The sequence below is a fragment of the Mytilus galloprovincialis genome, chromosome 13, assembly GCF_965363235.1.
Source record: "Mytilus galloprovincialis chromosome 13, xbMytGall1.hap1.1, whole genome shotgun sequence".
NCBI classification, from domain to species: Eukaryota; Metazoa; Mollusca; class Bivalvia; order Mytilida; family Mytilidae; genus Mytilus; species Mytilus galloprovincialis.
In genome coordinates, this window is record NC_134850.1 from 35,910,257 (window position 1) to 35,924,714 (window position 14,458).

At 32.8% G+C, this 14,458-nt stretch overlaps 1 long non-coding RNA gene across 1 annotated transcript; it reads left to right on the plus strand.

Annotated features, from left to right (window-relative positions):
* The first annotated feature begins 2,170 nt into the window (after positions 1-2,170).
* On the plus strand, positions 2,171-12,409 carry LOC143056393 (uncharacterized). Its single transcript, XR_012972321.1, has 6 exons — positions 2,171-2,301; positions 2,688-2,777; positions 3,639-3,716; positions 5,128-5,208; positions 6,390-6,482; positions 6,653-12,409. It is a non-coding gene; the product is annotated as an uncharacterized LOC143056393 (long non-coding RNA).
* The last annotated feature ends 2,049 nt before the right edge of the window (positions 12,410-14,458 follow it).

The following is a 14,458-nucleotide window of genomic DNA, read 5'->3' on the forward strand; positions in this document are numbered from 1 at the left end:
ATTTATCCGTGTCCATTGTTTAAAATATGCACATAGACCAAGGTGAGCGACCCAGGCTCTTGAGAGCCTCTAGTTATTTAATTTAATAGCTTAGTTTGCACTGTTTCTTCCCCCAAAAGTTCTGAGGACACAGTTATGGCCCTTTGGTTTTCGTTGTGTACAAATATTGTACCCAGTGTAAACAGTGTATAACTTTTTTTCTTACACTTTCCCGATTATTTTTTTATATTTTATGCATGAAACAGTAATATTAAGTAGGGGTATGAAATTACATGTTTAAACAAAAGAATGTGTACAAAGTACAAGGATGCCTCACTCGCACTATTATTTTCTATGTTCAGTGGACCATGATATTTGGGTCAGAACTCTAATTTGGCTTAAGAATCAGAAAGATCATATCATAGGGAACATGTGTACTAAGTTTTAAGTTGATCAGACTTCAACTTCATAAAAAAATACCTTGACCAGAAACTTTAACCTGAAGCAGGACAGTTGAACGTATATGAACGAACAAAGGGCTGAACAGACACACAGTCCCAAAAACATAATGCCCCAAGATAGGGCATAAAAATAATGGGAGCTCAATATTTATGTTTTTAAAGTATTGATTTGGTCCAGTTATAAAATTTGAAAAGTTAGTATGTTTGAAGCTCTGAGACTGCATTTCAGACCCTCTTTCCATAGAATTGTCCATAGTTTGAGTAAGAGCTAGTATCCTTTTCTATAATTTTGATAATAATTGTCCCTATCATAGAAAACTACACAGTAAAAATCTTTTTAAGATAGAGCCCGTGCAATTTGAATTTGAATTTATTGTTTATAGAAATGCACTACAAAATGAATGTGTTCTTCGGCAAAAAAAAGTACATTCAATTGTATGATGTTATTACTATTTACATGCTTTAAGCATTTTAAAGAAGTCTTTGAGAAAATGTGATACTGTTGAAAAACATTTTGAGGAAAAGTTGAGCATTTTTTTAATACAAAATAACATGAAACATTAAAAATGAATTCTATCAAAAGTAGGGGTGGATCTCTCTTCCATTACATATTTTCTTGCCTCAAGTAAAGTTAAACCATAAAAAAAACCCATTTTTTGCTCTTTCTCTGCTGATAGCTTGTCAAGATTTCCAATGTAAACAGGTGAGAATTAATTATGTCAATACTAACTTTACAATCCTTGGTATATATTATATATGAATATTATTTACCATTCAAATCATGTAGGATACCTCTATATTAAAATAAAGTAACACTGGAACTTGCCAGAAAATTACTATCAAAAGAGTAAAATGAGCAATAAATTTTACCAAATGGTCTTGAGCTTGAACAGCAATTATGCTATTCGATAGGATTCAGGTTAAAAATAAGTCCCCCATGCCTTTTGGATGGATCCAATTGAACAGGCAATTCAAAAACCATGAAAATCGGACAACTGTCTTTACCTTTTTAATTGAGACAACTGTCCTGCAAAGACGACAGATAGACACTATATCACACTCACAATAAGGAATCCCAAAAAATAAAACAAATATATTTTCACTCAACCATGTGGAAATCGTCAAGGTTCTTCTCATGTTTAGTTTTTTTGTCTACCTTATAAATGAAAATTATCCAATGACATAAGAAGCCAGTTTTGAAAACTTGAACAAATGTTTAAAATATCCTCAATCATTTTGTGATTATCTTGGCATGACCGCCAAATTCTTGAATCAGAATTATTGTTTTAACAGTTTTACAGATCTTGGTGCTTTCTTCAGATCGAAAAAATTTAACATGACATGTTTTTATTTGATAATCTGAAACAAGGACCGGGATATATGAGTTATGCATCATTGACTGAAGCCATTCAACTTAGCAGAATGATTTTGCATATATGTTCAGCTAGAGATTTATCGGTAAAATGTATAAAACCGTCAAATAATTTCGATAAATTTGTCTGTGTCCTAACATTTTCATCATTCATAAAAATAATTGGGAATCCCAATTTCAATCTATTATGTTGACCGACTTTCCTGTTCGTATCCGGGATAAAATTAATTAGGCCCGGAGTCTATATTCAATAGATTTACAGTTAACAGTATAGATCAGGAATCATTACACTATATATTTGTTTAACTAATTTGTTTTGAAGTTTTAAACAATTTTCTTACGGCTATTGTTCGTGTTCATTTAAATGTCTTATTCAACCGTTTTATATTGCTCAGTCAAAAGATATCTTTATACCTATGACCTACTTATTTTCAGTGTAAGAAATATATAATATTTGTTGATCGAAAATGGATTTAAACACAGAGCAAAGTAAGTTGCATTTTATTTCTTTAACAAATGATGGGTTTTTTTTACTTTTCATATACGAGGAATCAACAAACAAATGTAAGTTTAGTAGCATGAAGATATATATAAAAAGGAAGTTAAGTTCGACCTGTCGGGAATATATGTTGACCATTTTATTTTCCGTCGGAAAAAGGGGGATATACTCAATTTTGTCCTGCATTTTGGTGGACATACTATTTATTGGTGTGTTCCATGTGTATAGCCAAATATAACGTAGTTATTACTAAAAACATGTCAGAGAACAAATCAAAGCGATCTATAACAGTATAGTTCGAATTGTGATTGTTAAGTTACCGCAATTGAATAAAATATATGAATTCGTTCACTGATATTTAAAGATTCACTTTTAGATGAACGACTAAACTTACCAGAGAAGAGTAGTTCTTCCAGTACTGGAGATACGTCGCAAGGAAAACGAAGCTCAGGAGAGTCTGGTGAAAGTAAAGTATCTCTTTAGATTTTAGTTTATATAAATTTATATCATTTGCTATCCATTTACGCACTGGTCCTATTAGTGTGTCTCAAGGAAAATTACAAAATATTTTATATACTTTTGTTCTTGAAATGTATAATGTCAAATATTTCAAATATTGCAATCAAGGCTCCGTGTTGAGATTACCGTATTTATTTTCGGCTGCACAGAAGTGTTTCAGACTAAGTGTTTCTATATTTCTATATTGATGCGAACTTATATACTTACTATTACTTATATACTTACTTTTACATAATTTAACTAATGTGTGCTGGTATATCTTCTGCTCGCCAGTCTTTTCTTCTTGTATGATTTCGGAGTCTAGAGAAGCGTCCATTTCTAGAACCAGTACAATGTAGACTGATTGGTGGCCTTCTGCTGCTATCTGCTCTTTGGTCGGCTTGTTTTCTCTATGACACATTCACTATTTCCATTCTAAATTTTATACATTATTGTTTATGGGCCAATTGAAGCCAACCTCCGGTTACGGGATTTTCTCGCTGCAATGATGACCCATTGGTGGTCTTGGTGTTGCTCAACTTCCAAGCAAGGACCGAAGCTCATAAACTCGTCAATCAATTAAACGCAGGACTTCGGGAATGTCCGGAGAGCCGACAACCTTGCTTCGGAAGTTGGGTGTTGCTATTTGGTCAGGTTTTTATCTCTTTGAGACATTCCCTGTTTCCATTCCTATTCTAATTGTAATAGTTTATCTCACATCTGCCCTTAATCAAATGATTATTTTAATAATAGGTATATCATTGTTTCGGGTTAAAGATTTAGTTTGGTATTGATCGACAAGTAACATTTATGTTCAATTACTTAACAGGTTCACAAAGAAGAAGATGCATAAGTACAGCTTCAAGTACGGATTTTTCATCCAAAGATGACCCCCACCTGGACACAGGTACTTTCTATTCTTAACTTTTCTCCAAAAACAAACTTACAAATGTTGGACTACACAAATGTACTTTTACCAGTTTCTAACAATGTTCAAATGATCAAATGAAAAATTCAAAACAGTTACAAACTGCTGTAGTAATAATTAAAAAAAAACTAATGTTAAATGTTTACACTGGACTTTTTGTTGCTTCCCTCTCTTTTTGAAATGGATGGCAACTCCATAATATTACTATTTTTATCATGTGTATCGTGCCAAAATTCCACATGGAAGTCTTGCTATATGTACCTAAGTGTGGACTCACATCAATGTTGATAGTAATTGTTTGATTAGTGTTTAAAAATATAGGAGTCATCGTAAGTATACAGGGTCGACGATACTATAAAAACTGGCTTTTGAGCCTGTTAGCAGCCTTTCATCTATAAAGTACATCTATAAAGATTTATAAAGGTATGATTTGTATGTTGTAGGCATTTGTTTTTACAAGATGATGATATCAATAAAATAAAAAAAATAATATTGGTTTCTAAACATATGTTATTTGCAGATCCATAAGCATGCAGTGAATCTAATCATAGTAATTAAAGCCCCTGACCTAGCTCATCAAACAATGTATATTTATCAGGGAATATGACACGAGAAGACAGTTATTTATAGCGCATATATAGTCATTAAACACATTTTTGACATATAATATAAAAACTACTATAGCTCAAACTAATAAAATGGATAATTCTATGTTAAGGGGTCTATAATTAAGTTTAATAGCTTCGGACATTGTAGTTTTTGACCTTTTTTTAACTGGAACAAATAACTACTTTACATAAAAGTTTTTCACATAAACTTTTAAACATATAATTCATCTCATGCATTAAGTATAAAGAGATATATTTGGAAAGTGTATGAAACCAAAAAATGGCAAGTTATACACGTTCCACACTATGACTATATTTGTGACCGAGCCTGAATGCTGAATAGAAAACATGAACTTTTGTGATAAGCAATGGTAACACTACCTCAGTAAAACTTCCTTTAATTGGTTGAGTGATTGGCACCACCTGCCAGGCACATGGTCATCGAAGGATGTAAAACATGGTAGTGAGTTTGGTTGTAACCCTAGAAAACTTATATCAAACGGAATAGCACATTCTATTTTTTACGGAGTTATTGTTTATAGCGAGCCCGGATATTTAGATGCAATCTGGGTAAATTAATCTATTCTTTAAATTTACTTATTATAAAAGTGTACCAATTTAACACTTTGAAAAAAATCTTAGATACCACTAGCAGTGGTAAAGAATTTACAATTTTTTTTTATAGTTACTCAAGTGTATTATGTTTGTTTTGTTTGTTAGCTTGTGTGTAATGTAAAAGTATCCTCTCATACATTATCATGTTTATATTTTAACCCTTTCAGTTTCCATACTGACAAATATTGGCACTGATGATACACACCCAGTAGGAGACAGATCACTACACGGAGATGACTATTCTGGAAGTATGTATAATCAAAAGTGTCATTTTCCCTGTTGATATAAAAAATTAAATTCTCCCTCGCCCTGCTCGTCCGAATTTAAAGTATTTAATCTCTAAATTCAATAGGCTATAAACAAGACAAACACAGATATAGGATTAGTTGCTCGCAGTAACATCTTATTTTCACTGCGATACAATATTTTATCTTTATTGTACATATTTCTTCGATTGAAACAATATATAAATACATGACATATAACATTGTTCCTCTTTCGCATCGTTTTCTTTTTCATCGGCTAATACCTCAAACGCCTGTACGTACAATAAACATAGCAGCAACTGCATATATATCTATGTGACCAACTTCAATTCGACGTAACTGCGAGCACCTTCGATACTAATACATTTAAATGCCAAACTTTATATAGTATCATTAAACCTCACCCGTAAAAACCGCCAAAACTTTCCTCGTGTCTTCTGCACCTAACATTAAATTTATAAATAGTACATACTGTTACAAAACCAGTATCCGAACTAGTTATACTAGTTCCCATCTATAAATAATTACTACAAATAGCAAACGGGAAAAACCCCATTTCAAACGAAATAAAATACATGGAGTTTTAACTTTGGTACAATCCTTCTAAGCCAGTGAGATCTTTTGTAGACAAAGTTTCTAAGTTTATCCAAATAAAACTATATACAAACTTAACACATAGTTAGACTCTTATGTAAAACACAGGAAACAGTTTTTTTTTTCAATTGAAAATATCGTGTAGAAAACCCATGTCTAGGCAACAAACAACAAACACACAATATCTGTGAAATTGCACTAAATTAGCGGAACAGGGTGTGTAGTGTTTAAAACTGACCACAGTTAAATTTCTTCGAGTCTTTATAAGTGTTAAATAGTATTGATATACACCAAGGATACATGTCTTTATTCGCACTTTTTTATTCGTCTTTTTTCCAGACTTGGAAACTTAGTCACACATATTGCAATCTGGCCATTTGAGACTTTGACTGGTCTTTTTTAATTTGGCATCAACGTTGATATTGTAATCTAAGCTATGCGTTATTTTTTTACTTTAGTCGTCTTAAATATTGTGTGCTGAAATCATTTATTATCACAAAAGCGTCAATAAAAATGACTATAAATAGCAGTTATTATGGTACATCTTGATATTTTTCTTTTAATTACAGGTTCACAGATAAATGTATCGGGAAAAACAGTATTGATTGGTGAAACTATTAATTATATTATCCAAAAAGCTGAGGAAGATGAAAGTATACAGAGTAAGTGAATTATATATTTGATTGCACAAGTTTTAATAATTGAAAATATAACTTTCTGTTATTTTGATTATCAATGAATTCAAAATATACTGCTAACTTGCTTCTACTTCACAAAAATAAAAATGAACACTAGAAAAAAATAAACAAAATATTGTCTTTTCTCTATTCAGGAGAAGAGATCTTCAAAGAGCAATTTAAGTCAATGGAAGACATTTTTGTTGAAACGAAAGGGTATGCTAATGCAAAGGAGAAATTAGAGAAAAAACACCATGTTTTGATAACAGGATCACCAGGAGAAGGCACAACGCTCATAGCAAATAAGCTTGTAAGCGATAAAATTTCACAGGGTTATTCTTTGAAAGAAGTTGACGATGTCAGACAGCTACGTCAAGTTCACTGGAACAAGCACCAAATAGTTTTAATGGACGATCTATTTGGATACTCAGGAAGCAAAGTCGACCAAAATCAGAAACTAGTTTTTGAAATTGGACACATTATTGAAGAAAGGATGAGGTATGATGAATTTTTGTTTATAGTGATGACATGCAGAAATAGTATTCTTCAGCGAATCAAAACAAGCTTGAAAAGCCATCGAGTTTTAGATAAATCGAATGTTGTAGATTTGTCGGAGATTGAATTATCGCAACAGGAACGACTAGAAATACTCGACAAACATCTTAATAAATATCGATTGCGCCAACCTATAGACCCAGTAATAAAGCAGGCGATCAGCAAGTGCAAACATCCAGGTTTCCCTTACTGTGTTTATATGTTTACTAGGATCGACAAATTATTCAATCAAGGAAAACTTTTTTTTGATTCCCCTATTCAGTTTGTTCGAGAGGAAATACACGTTCTTTCTGAAAATGATCCCGATATTTACGCTTTATTGTTGTTTCTTTTGATAAAAGACGGGGAGATTCAAGAAAAAACACTGCAATCGCTTGACGATAACTGCAACGAGTTCCATCTTTTACAAAACATTGGTAACTTTCCAAATGCTACACAGCTTGGTCGTCGTCTTTACTCTGCAATAAAAAGGGTTGATGCAGCGTTTGTCGTACAAGAGAACTCCAACATACACTTTAGACATTCATGTGTGTTGGAAGCTATTTGCTTTTCGTTTAGCCAAACTCTCGAACATCAAGCAGTTAAGTGGTTACCGTTTGATTTTGTTGTGAAACGAATCAGAACTGACAGATCTGATAAGTCAAATGATAATGAAATAGTAACAATAGGTCCGTCTGTGTACGACTATCTGGCAGAGAGATTTATCAATGAAATAAAATTGGGAAATTTAGTCGAAGTGTGCAAACATGAAGCATTTCGAAATGGAAGATTCGTCACAAGTTTTTGCGCAATTTTGGAAGGGTTATTGATTAACGACATTGACCAGTTTCGATTTATTTTGCAAATTACAGAAAGGGAAAACCATCTAGGAGCTTTATTTAATGGCTCTTTATTGTACTGGTCGTCCTCCTTAAATTCAGAGCTATTATGTTCGACATTACTTGCAAAACATTTCTATGATAACATAAAAAATCAGTTTTGGGTTCGAATTCAAGCTTCTGCTGCCCTTGTACCAGCCTGCTTGTATGGTTTCCAAGAAACGGTGTTGAGTTCTTTGCTACAATTAAATGCAGATATCAACAGTGCAATGCATAAAGAGCGCAGGTTACAAACCTATTTGTGTGATTTTTGTACTGTTCACGATGACGAAGGAATGACTGTTATTCAGGCTAGTGTTTTCGGAGATAATTTACAAAAACATGTTACTCTTGCTTATCTCCTGAAAAAAGGGGCACGTTTTAAAGAATTTTCCTACAACAAACCGTTGATAAAAGCCATAGAAATCTATGACGAGGTATTAAAAAACGGTTCGAAAGATATAGTTACTGCAAAGATGACCATACAAACATTATTAGAAGGAGGCGCTAATGTTAACTGGAAAGATCAACATGAAAACACGGCTCTTTGGTATGCCGTCCTCAACGACAATGTTGAGATTGTAGAACTGATTATTGCTAAATCACAGTATATTTTACCTCAGCCTCTACTTCCATTTTCAAGAAGTTTACAAATGGTGAAATTGATAGAACAAAATAATATCGATAGAGATTTTGACCAGACTGACATTAGTGGTAAATCTTTGCTGCATCGGGTCCAACACGAAAGTTTAATATCTTATTTCATCAACAAAGGTTGTTCGTTAAATCAAAGAGACAAGAATGGAAGAATTCCTCTGTTTTACTGTAATTCGATTGCTATTTACAAAGAACTAATTGCAAGAGGATCTCCTGTCAACACTACAGATTACTATGACAAAACAATTCTCCATTTTATAAAGCGCCAGGATATAATTGAATGTATATTAAATACTGCGTCCGACGAGGACATTAAACGAAACATAAATAAAGTTGACAAGCTAAACCGTACTCCGATTTTTTCATGGACATCATCACACATTATAAAGCTACTTCTGGAACACCATGCAAATGTTAACCATCAAGCCGAAAAATATAGCGTAAGCGAAAGTGAAGCAAGCAAAGGAAAGTATATTTACGAAGTAGTAATAGATTCTGCAAAGCAAATGAGGTTGTCATACATTTATTCAGCTAGATTTATAATGAGCCTTGACGATAATCTGTCCGAGGTTTTGTCCAATGAAACTGGACAATCTGATGATGCAGCAAATACAATTTATAACAGTCACCAAACGTCTGGTATGTCGTCAGAATCAAATAGTTTAACCAAATCAACAAACGCAAGTAGCAGCAGCGATAAAAGCAACGAAGACAATATTGAAGAAGCAGATACAAAAAACTATTCAGTTGCAATGAAACTAGCTCTGATTGGAAAACTATCAGTTGAAATTGTAGACATTTTGATTTCATACGATGCAGATTTCAGTTTAAAAGACTGTGAAGGTAAAACAATTCTTCATTGCATACTTGCGCCAGAAAACAAAATAAAACAAGTAGCAGACATTGTTCAGAAAGTTCTGGGAGCCTCAAAATCAAAGGATTTACTGAATATTCAAGATTCATATGGAAATAGTGCAATTCATTTGGCTTGTTCATGCAAAGAAATAAATAAACTATCACAAGAAAATAAATCTGCAGTTATTGAGATTTTATTGAAAAATGGAGCAAATATGCATTTGTTAAATGACAATCACGAAAGTCCTTTACATTGTTTGTTGAAGTGTAATTGTTTAGGAAAGAAAAACATCTTAGTTTTAATAGAGAATTATTCTCAAGGGAATTTGAACGTTTACAGTCAAAATAAATGGTGTGAAATACCACTTGAAAGTCTTTGTTCAATTATGGATCAGTCAAAACATTTTGTAACGGACTCAAGAAGAACAATTTTGTTTTTGTATAAAAATGAACTGTTGAAGGACTACTTGTTATCACACCTTGATTTCGTTTTCAAAAGTTGCAATATAGCACTACTAGTTGCGATAGTTCAATGTTGTCCTGAATTTCTCTCAAGGGAAAATGAAGAATTACAGGATTACTTCAAAGACCATCAAAATTTCCAAAGCGTTCACTTATGGGTACTTTTGTCCTTGATAGATTTGACTGAACGAACATTTTGGTTAAAACAAATAGAACTTCAAGTTGATGAAATCCATTTCTTGCTTAGGGAATGCATCCTTCATATTCATGACGGGAAAGTTTTAATAGCTGTACTGGAAATATTACTTCGCCATGTTCCGGATATAAATGAACTCAACACAGAAGGAACATCTTTGCTGATAACAGCTACAATGGCAAGTAGATATCAAAGTAAGGAAATTCACCGGATTGTTCGACTTTTCCTTAATTTGGGAGCCGACCCAAATGTACAAGATAAGGACGGATTAACTCCATTTCATCACTGCATTTTATCCAGCACCAGAGACGATCGAGTTCTTAAATGCGCAGAAATATTCAGAGAAAAGAAAGCAAAGTTTGATATTGGGAATTCCCTTTTATTAGCGGTTGATATCAACAGGCTTAGAACAAAAACGATAAAATATTTGCCTTCTAGTGTACTTCCTCATCAGAAAGATGAAAAGGGAAACGCTTTGCATCATCTAGTTATAGCTTATTCCAAATATGGACGTAGTTTCAGAGTTTCAACGTCCTCGTTAGTAGCTCTTGTTGATAGAGGTGTTGATATCAATATGTACAACAATGATGGAGAAACACCACTTCATCTTGCAATGAAACGACAAGTACAATCCCATGTCATAATAGACATGCTACGAAATGGTGCAGATGTAAATAAAAAGAAAGGCCACCAAGCTTGTAGGAATTCCACTCGGGGACACGACAGAGAAATAATAGAACAAAAAGACGAGACTTGTCTAAATGATGAGAGTAGATCAGCATTTCAATATATGCTATTGTATTTAGACACAGCAAACATGGCGGTAGTCAGAGAAATGCTAAAATATGGGGCGGATCCATTCTACAAAGACATTCATGGTCAAAATTCCTTTCATCATATCACAAGCATGATGAGACCGACTTCATTAAAAATTCTGCTCCTGCTTTTACACAAGTTTGAAAATTCTCAACGTGACATGAACATTCAAGACAATTATGGAAATACTGCATTACACAATGCATGCACATTTGGTAAAAAGGACGATGTATGGTGTACTTCTTTACGTGTTGTTGTTATCCGCATACTTCTGGCCAAAGGTGTGAATTTAAACGAGGTAAATAGACATAATCAAACTCCCTTTCATTCACTTATCTTTCAATATCATAAATATGTCACATGTTTCCGAAGTGAAATTAAGAAATTCATTCATAACATTGTAGCTTTGATTAGCTTGTTTCTTTCATACGATGCTGATTTGGGGATTAGAGACGACCAAGACAAGTCGGCTTTGGACTATGTTGAAATGTGGAAACTTGATGATATAAAACAACTGATAGACAATACAACGACACCAGAGGATTTATTCAAGAAATTAGAGGTTCTAAGTGCTACATAATCGACGAATGAAGTCACGGTTGATTCTGAAGTTGTTCACGGCACATAATTTTCTGTGAAAAAAGCAACTGTCTAGATATTTTCAAGGCATCATATGTCACAAGATATATTCAATAAGATAACAAATGATGTATATAATTAAATAATAAAATAAAGGAATTAGAATTAGATCGAAATGAAATGGAATGAGAAAAAGTAAAAGCAACTAGATGTAACAGGTTTGATATTACTTAAAAATTGAATAATCACACTGTAAGTTAAACAAACCCATAATGAATTCTGTTTTAAAGTTTTGAACTAACGAATAGACATGTTCTTCCACTCAAAGTTATATTAAAGGAGCCATAGTACACACATTTGACACTGGAAAATGCACACAGTTCAGGAGAAGTAAACGTGTTCATTCTATTAAGTATTCAATTTATGTTCTAATTCACGTGTTCAAACGAGCATAAAGTATTTATGTGCACATCGCTACTTATTTTCTGAACCCTACTTCAAACTCAAACTGTATACTATATCATACTTGTAATAAAATAAGAAACACATTTCTGATTTTGTCCAGGACGGTGACCATGTCGATATGCTTTGCAATGCATATAAAGAACTAATGAATGAACATGTATTTAAATTTTTTTAAAACGTTTACGAAATTAACATATCCAAGATGGAGGATGACACCGTAGCCACATTAAATGTCAATCAGTAAACTAAAATAGAAACAAAACAGAATAAGTAATAAAAATCAGATAAGAAAAGCATGTTACTTTTGAACAACGACACAACAGATAAACAAAAACTACTAACAGAAAAATGATAAATAATAATTATACTTTTAAAGCAATATTAACAGTAAATAAAACGAAGCTCAACATTCTTAATCTTCTGTTATGTCTGCTTTGATGCACGAACGATTTTGTCATTATAACCGAAATATGAACACAATCCATACAAGAAAGAGTCTTTATTTTTCAACGTCTTGTTTTGTATACTATTTTTTGTCTTTTTATCTTTTATCTTTTTTCTTTTAGAGGGGCGAGTTTCAACATGCATTTCATTTTTTTGTATCTTTTTTTATCTAGTTATAAAATCAGGATAACCCCATCATTTATTGAAAAATGCATCTACCAAATCAGTTACATGATAGTTATATTTCATTCTTGCGATTGGTTGATAAAGTGGAGATTTTGATTTGTTCATGTTGTATTGACTGTTTTCTGTATTTTTGTGAAATCAAGAAAGTTTTAACACTAAATTGTTTTGTTACTTTTCACTTAAGATTTCATCCAGGAAAGTCATAAACACCACAGAAATACACGTTCTTGTGGAATTCATGGAGAATTCGTATGTTTCCGGAATAAAATTGCAAACTTCTGATCCATTATTTCTGGAAAAAAATGATCGAAAACCTTTCAAAGGAAATTCAACTCCTACGCCTATACTGTATAGTTTCCCTAAATTTGGTCAAAAATAAATTGAATTTTTGTATAAAGTAGATTTTTCTCAGGATCTCTTTCTAAAAGTACAAATTGAAACAGCACCCAAAATAATTTTTCAGCAAAAATGAACTTTTTGGGTGACGATAGACATACGGCCAAATTGTATTTTCAAATTCAAAAAAACGTAGACTTTCAGTATAGAAGTTATTACTTAACAATATAAGTGATATCAATTAAAACTGTAGGGAAGGTTGTCAATTCACTACTTGGATGTTGATACCAAATAATAAACTCACGTTGTTAATGTCTGTGTCATTTTGGTCTCTTGTGGGCAGTTGTCTCATTGACAATCAAACCACATCTTTTGTTTTATATCATCATAGATACCAGGATTGAAATTTTGTATTTGCGCCAGACGCGTTTTTCGTCTACAAAAGACTCATCAGTGACGCTCGAATTAAAAAAAAGTTAAAAAGGCCAAATAAAGTACGAAGTTGAACAGCATTGAGGAACAAAATTCCTAAACGTTTTGCCAAATACAGCTAAAGTAATCTATTTCTGAGGTAGGAAATCCTTAGTATTTTTAAATAATTTCAAAGTTTGGTTAACAATCAATTTATAATTATGACACTGTCAAAAACTCATGTCAACACAGGAGTGCTGACTACTTGGCTGGAGATGAATAAAAACTCAACCGGCAGAGACCATAAGTATAGTGTTATCAAACTCTTTTCAAAATTTGGTTGCTGGTCCATATATTCGGAGGATAAGAATGGATTATTTCCCTTCCATCACTGTATAATGTCAAGTTCAGGTGACATAATTTGTGTATCAAATATCTACAGGACAATAAAGAAAATTTATAAGTAGGTCCTCCAATGAACATATCTGTTTAAGTAAACAGGTTACGGACAAGAAATATAAGATTTTTTCCGAGTATTGTTTCGCCTTATGAAAAATATGAAACGGGAAATGCCATGCATCATTAAGTTGTGTCATATTCAAAATACGGACAGTTTTCAAATATTAACAACCTTAACAGCGCTTGTTGAACGGGGAGTTGATATTAATATGTACAACGATGATGGCGAAACACCTTTACATGTTGCTATGCGATTACAGTTCCAACCCCACGTTGTTATGGAAATTCTGAGAAACGGGGCTGACGTAAATAGAGAAACACGAGAAGCAGACATGTCACTGGGATCAGAACCAATGGAAATATGTGATTCTATACAACAAGAAGAAATATATAATAATCAAAACGGAAAATCATCCTTTCATTACATGCTAGTATATTATAAACGTAACAGTCTTTCGGTTGTGCATGAAATGTTAAAATACGGTGCAGATCCATTCCAAATAGATACACAAGGACGAAATTCATTTCATATTATCACCACTATGATCGCATCAGATTCGTTTAAAGTTCTGCTTTTACTTCTAAATCATTTTGAAAATTCAGAGGTAGATAAAAGTATACCAGATATATTAGGAAATATACCATTGTATTACGAGTGCTCTATTGGTGATTTCAACGATGGA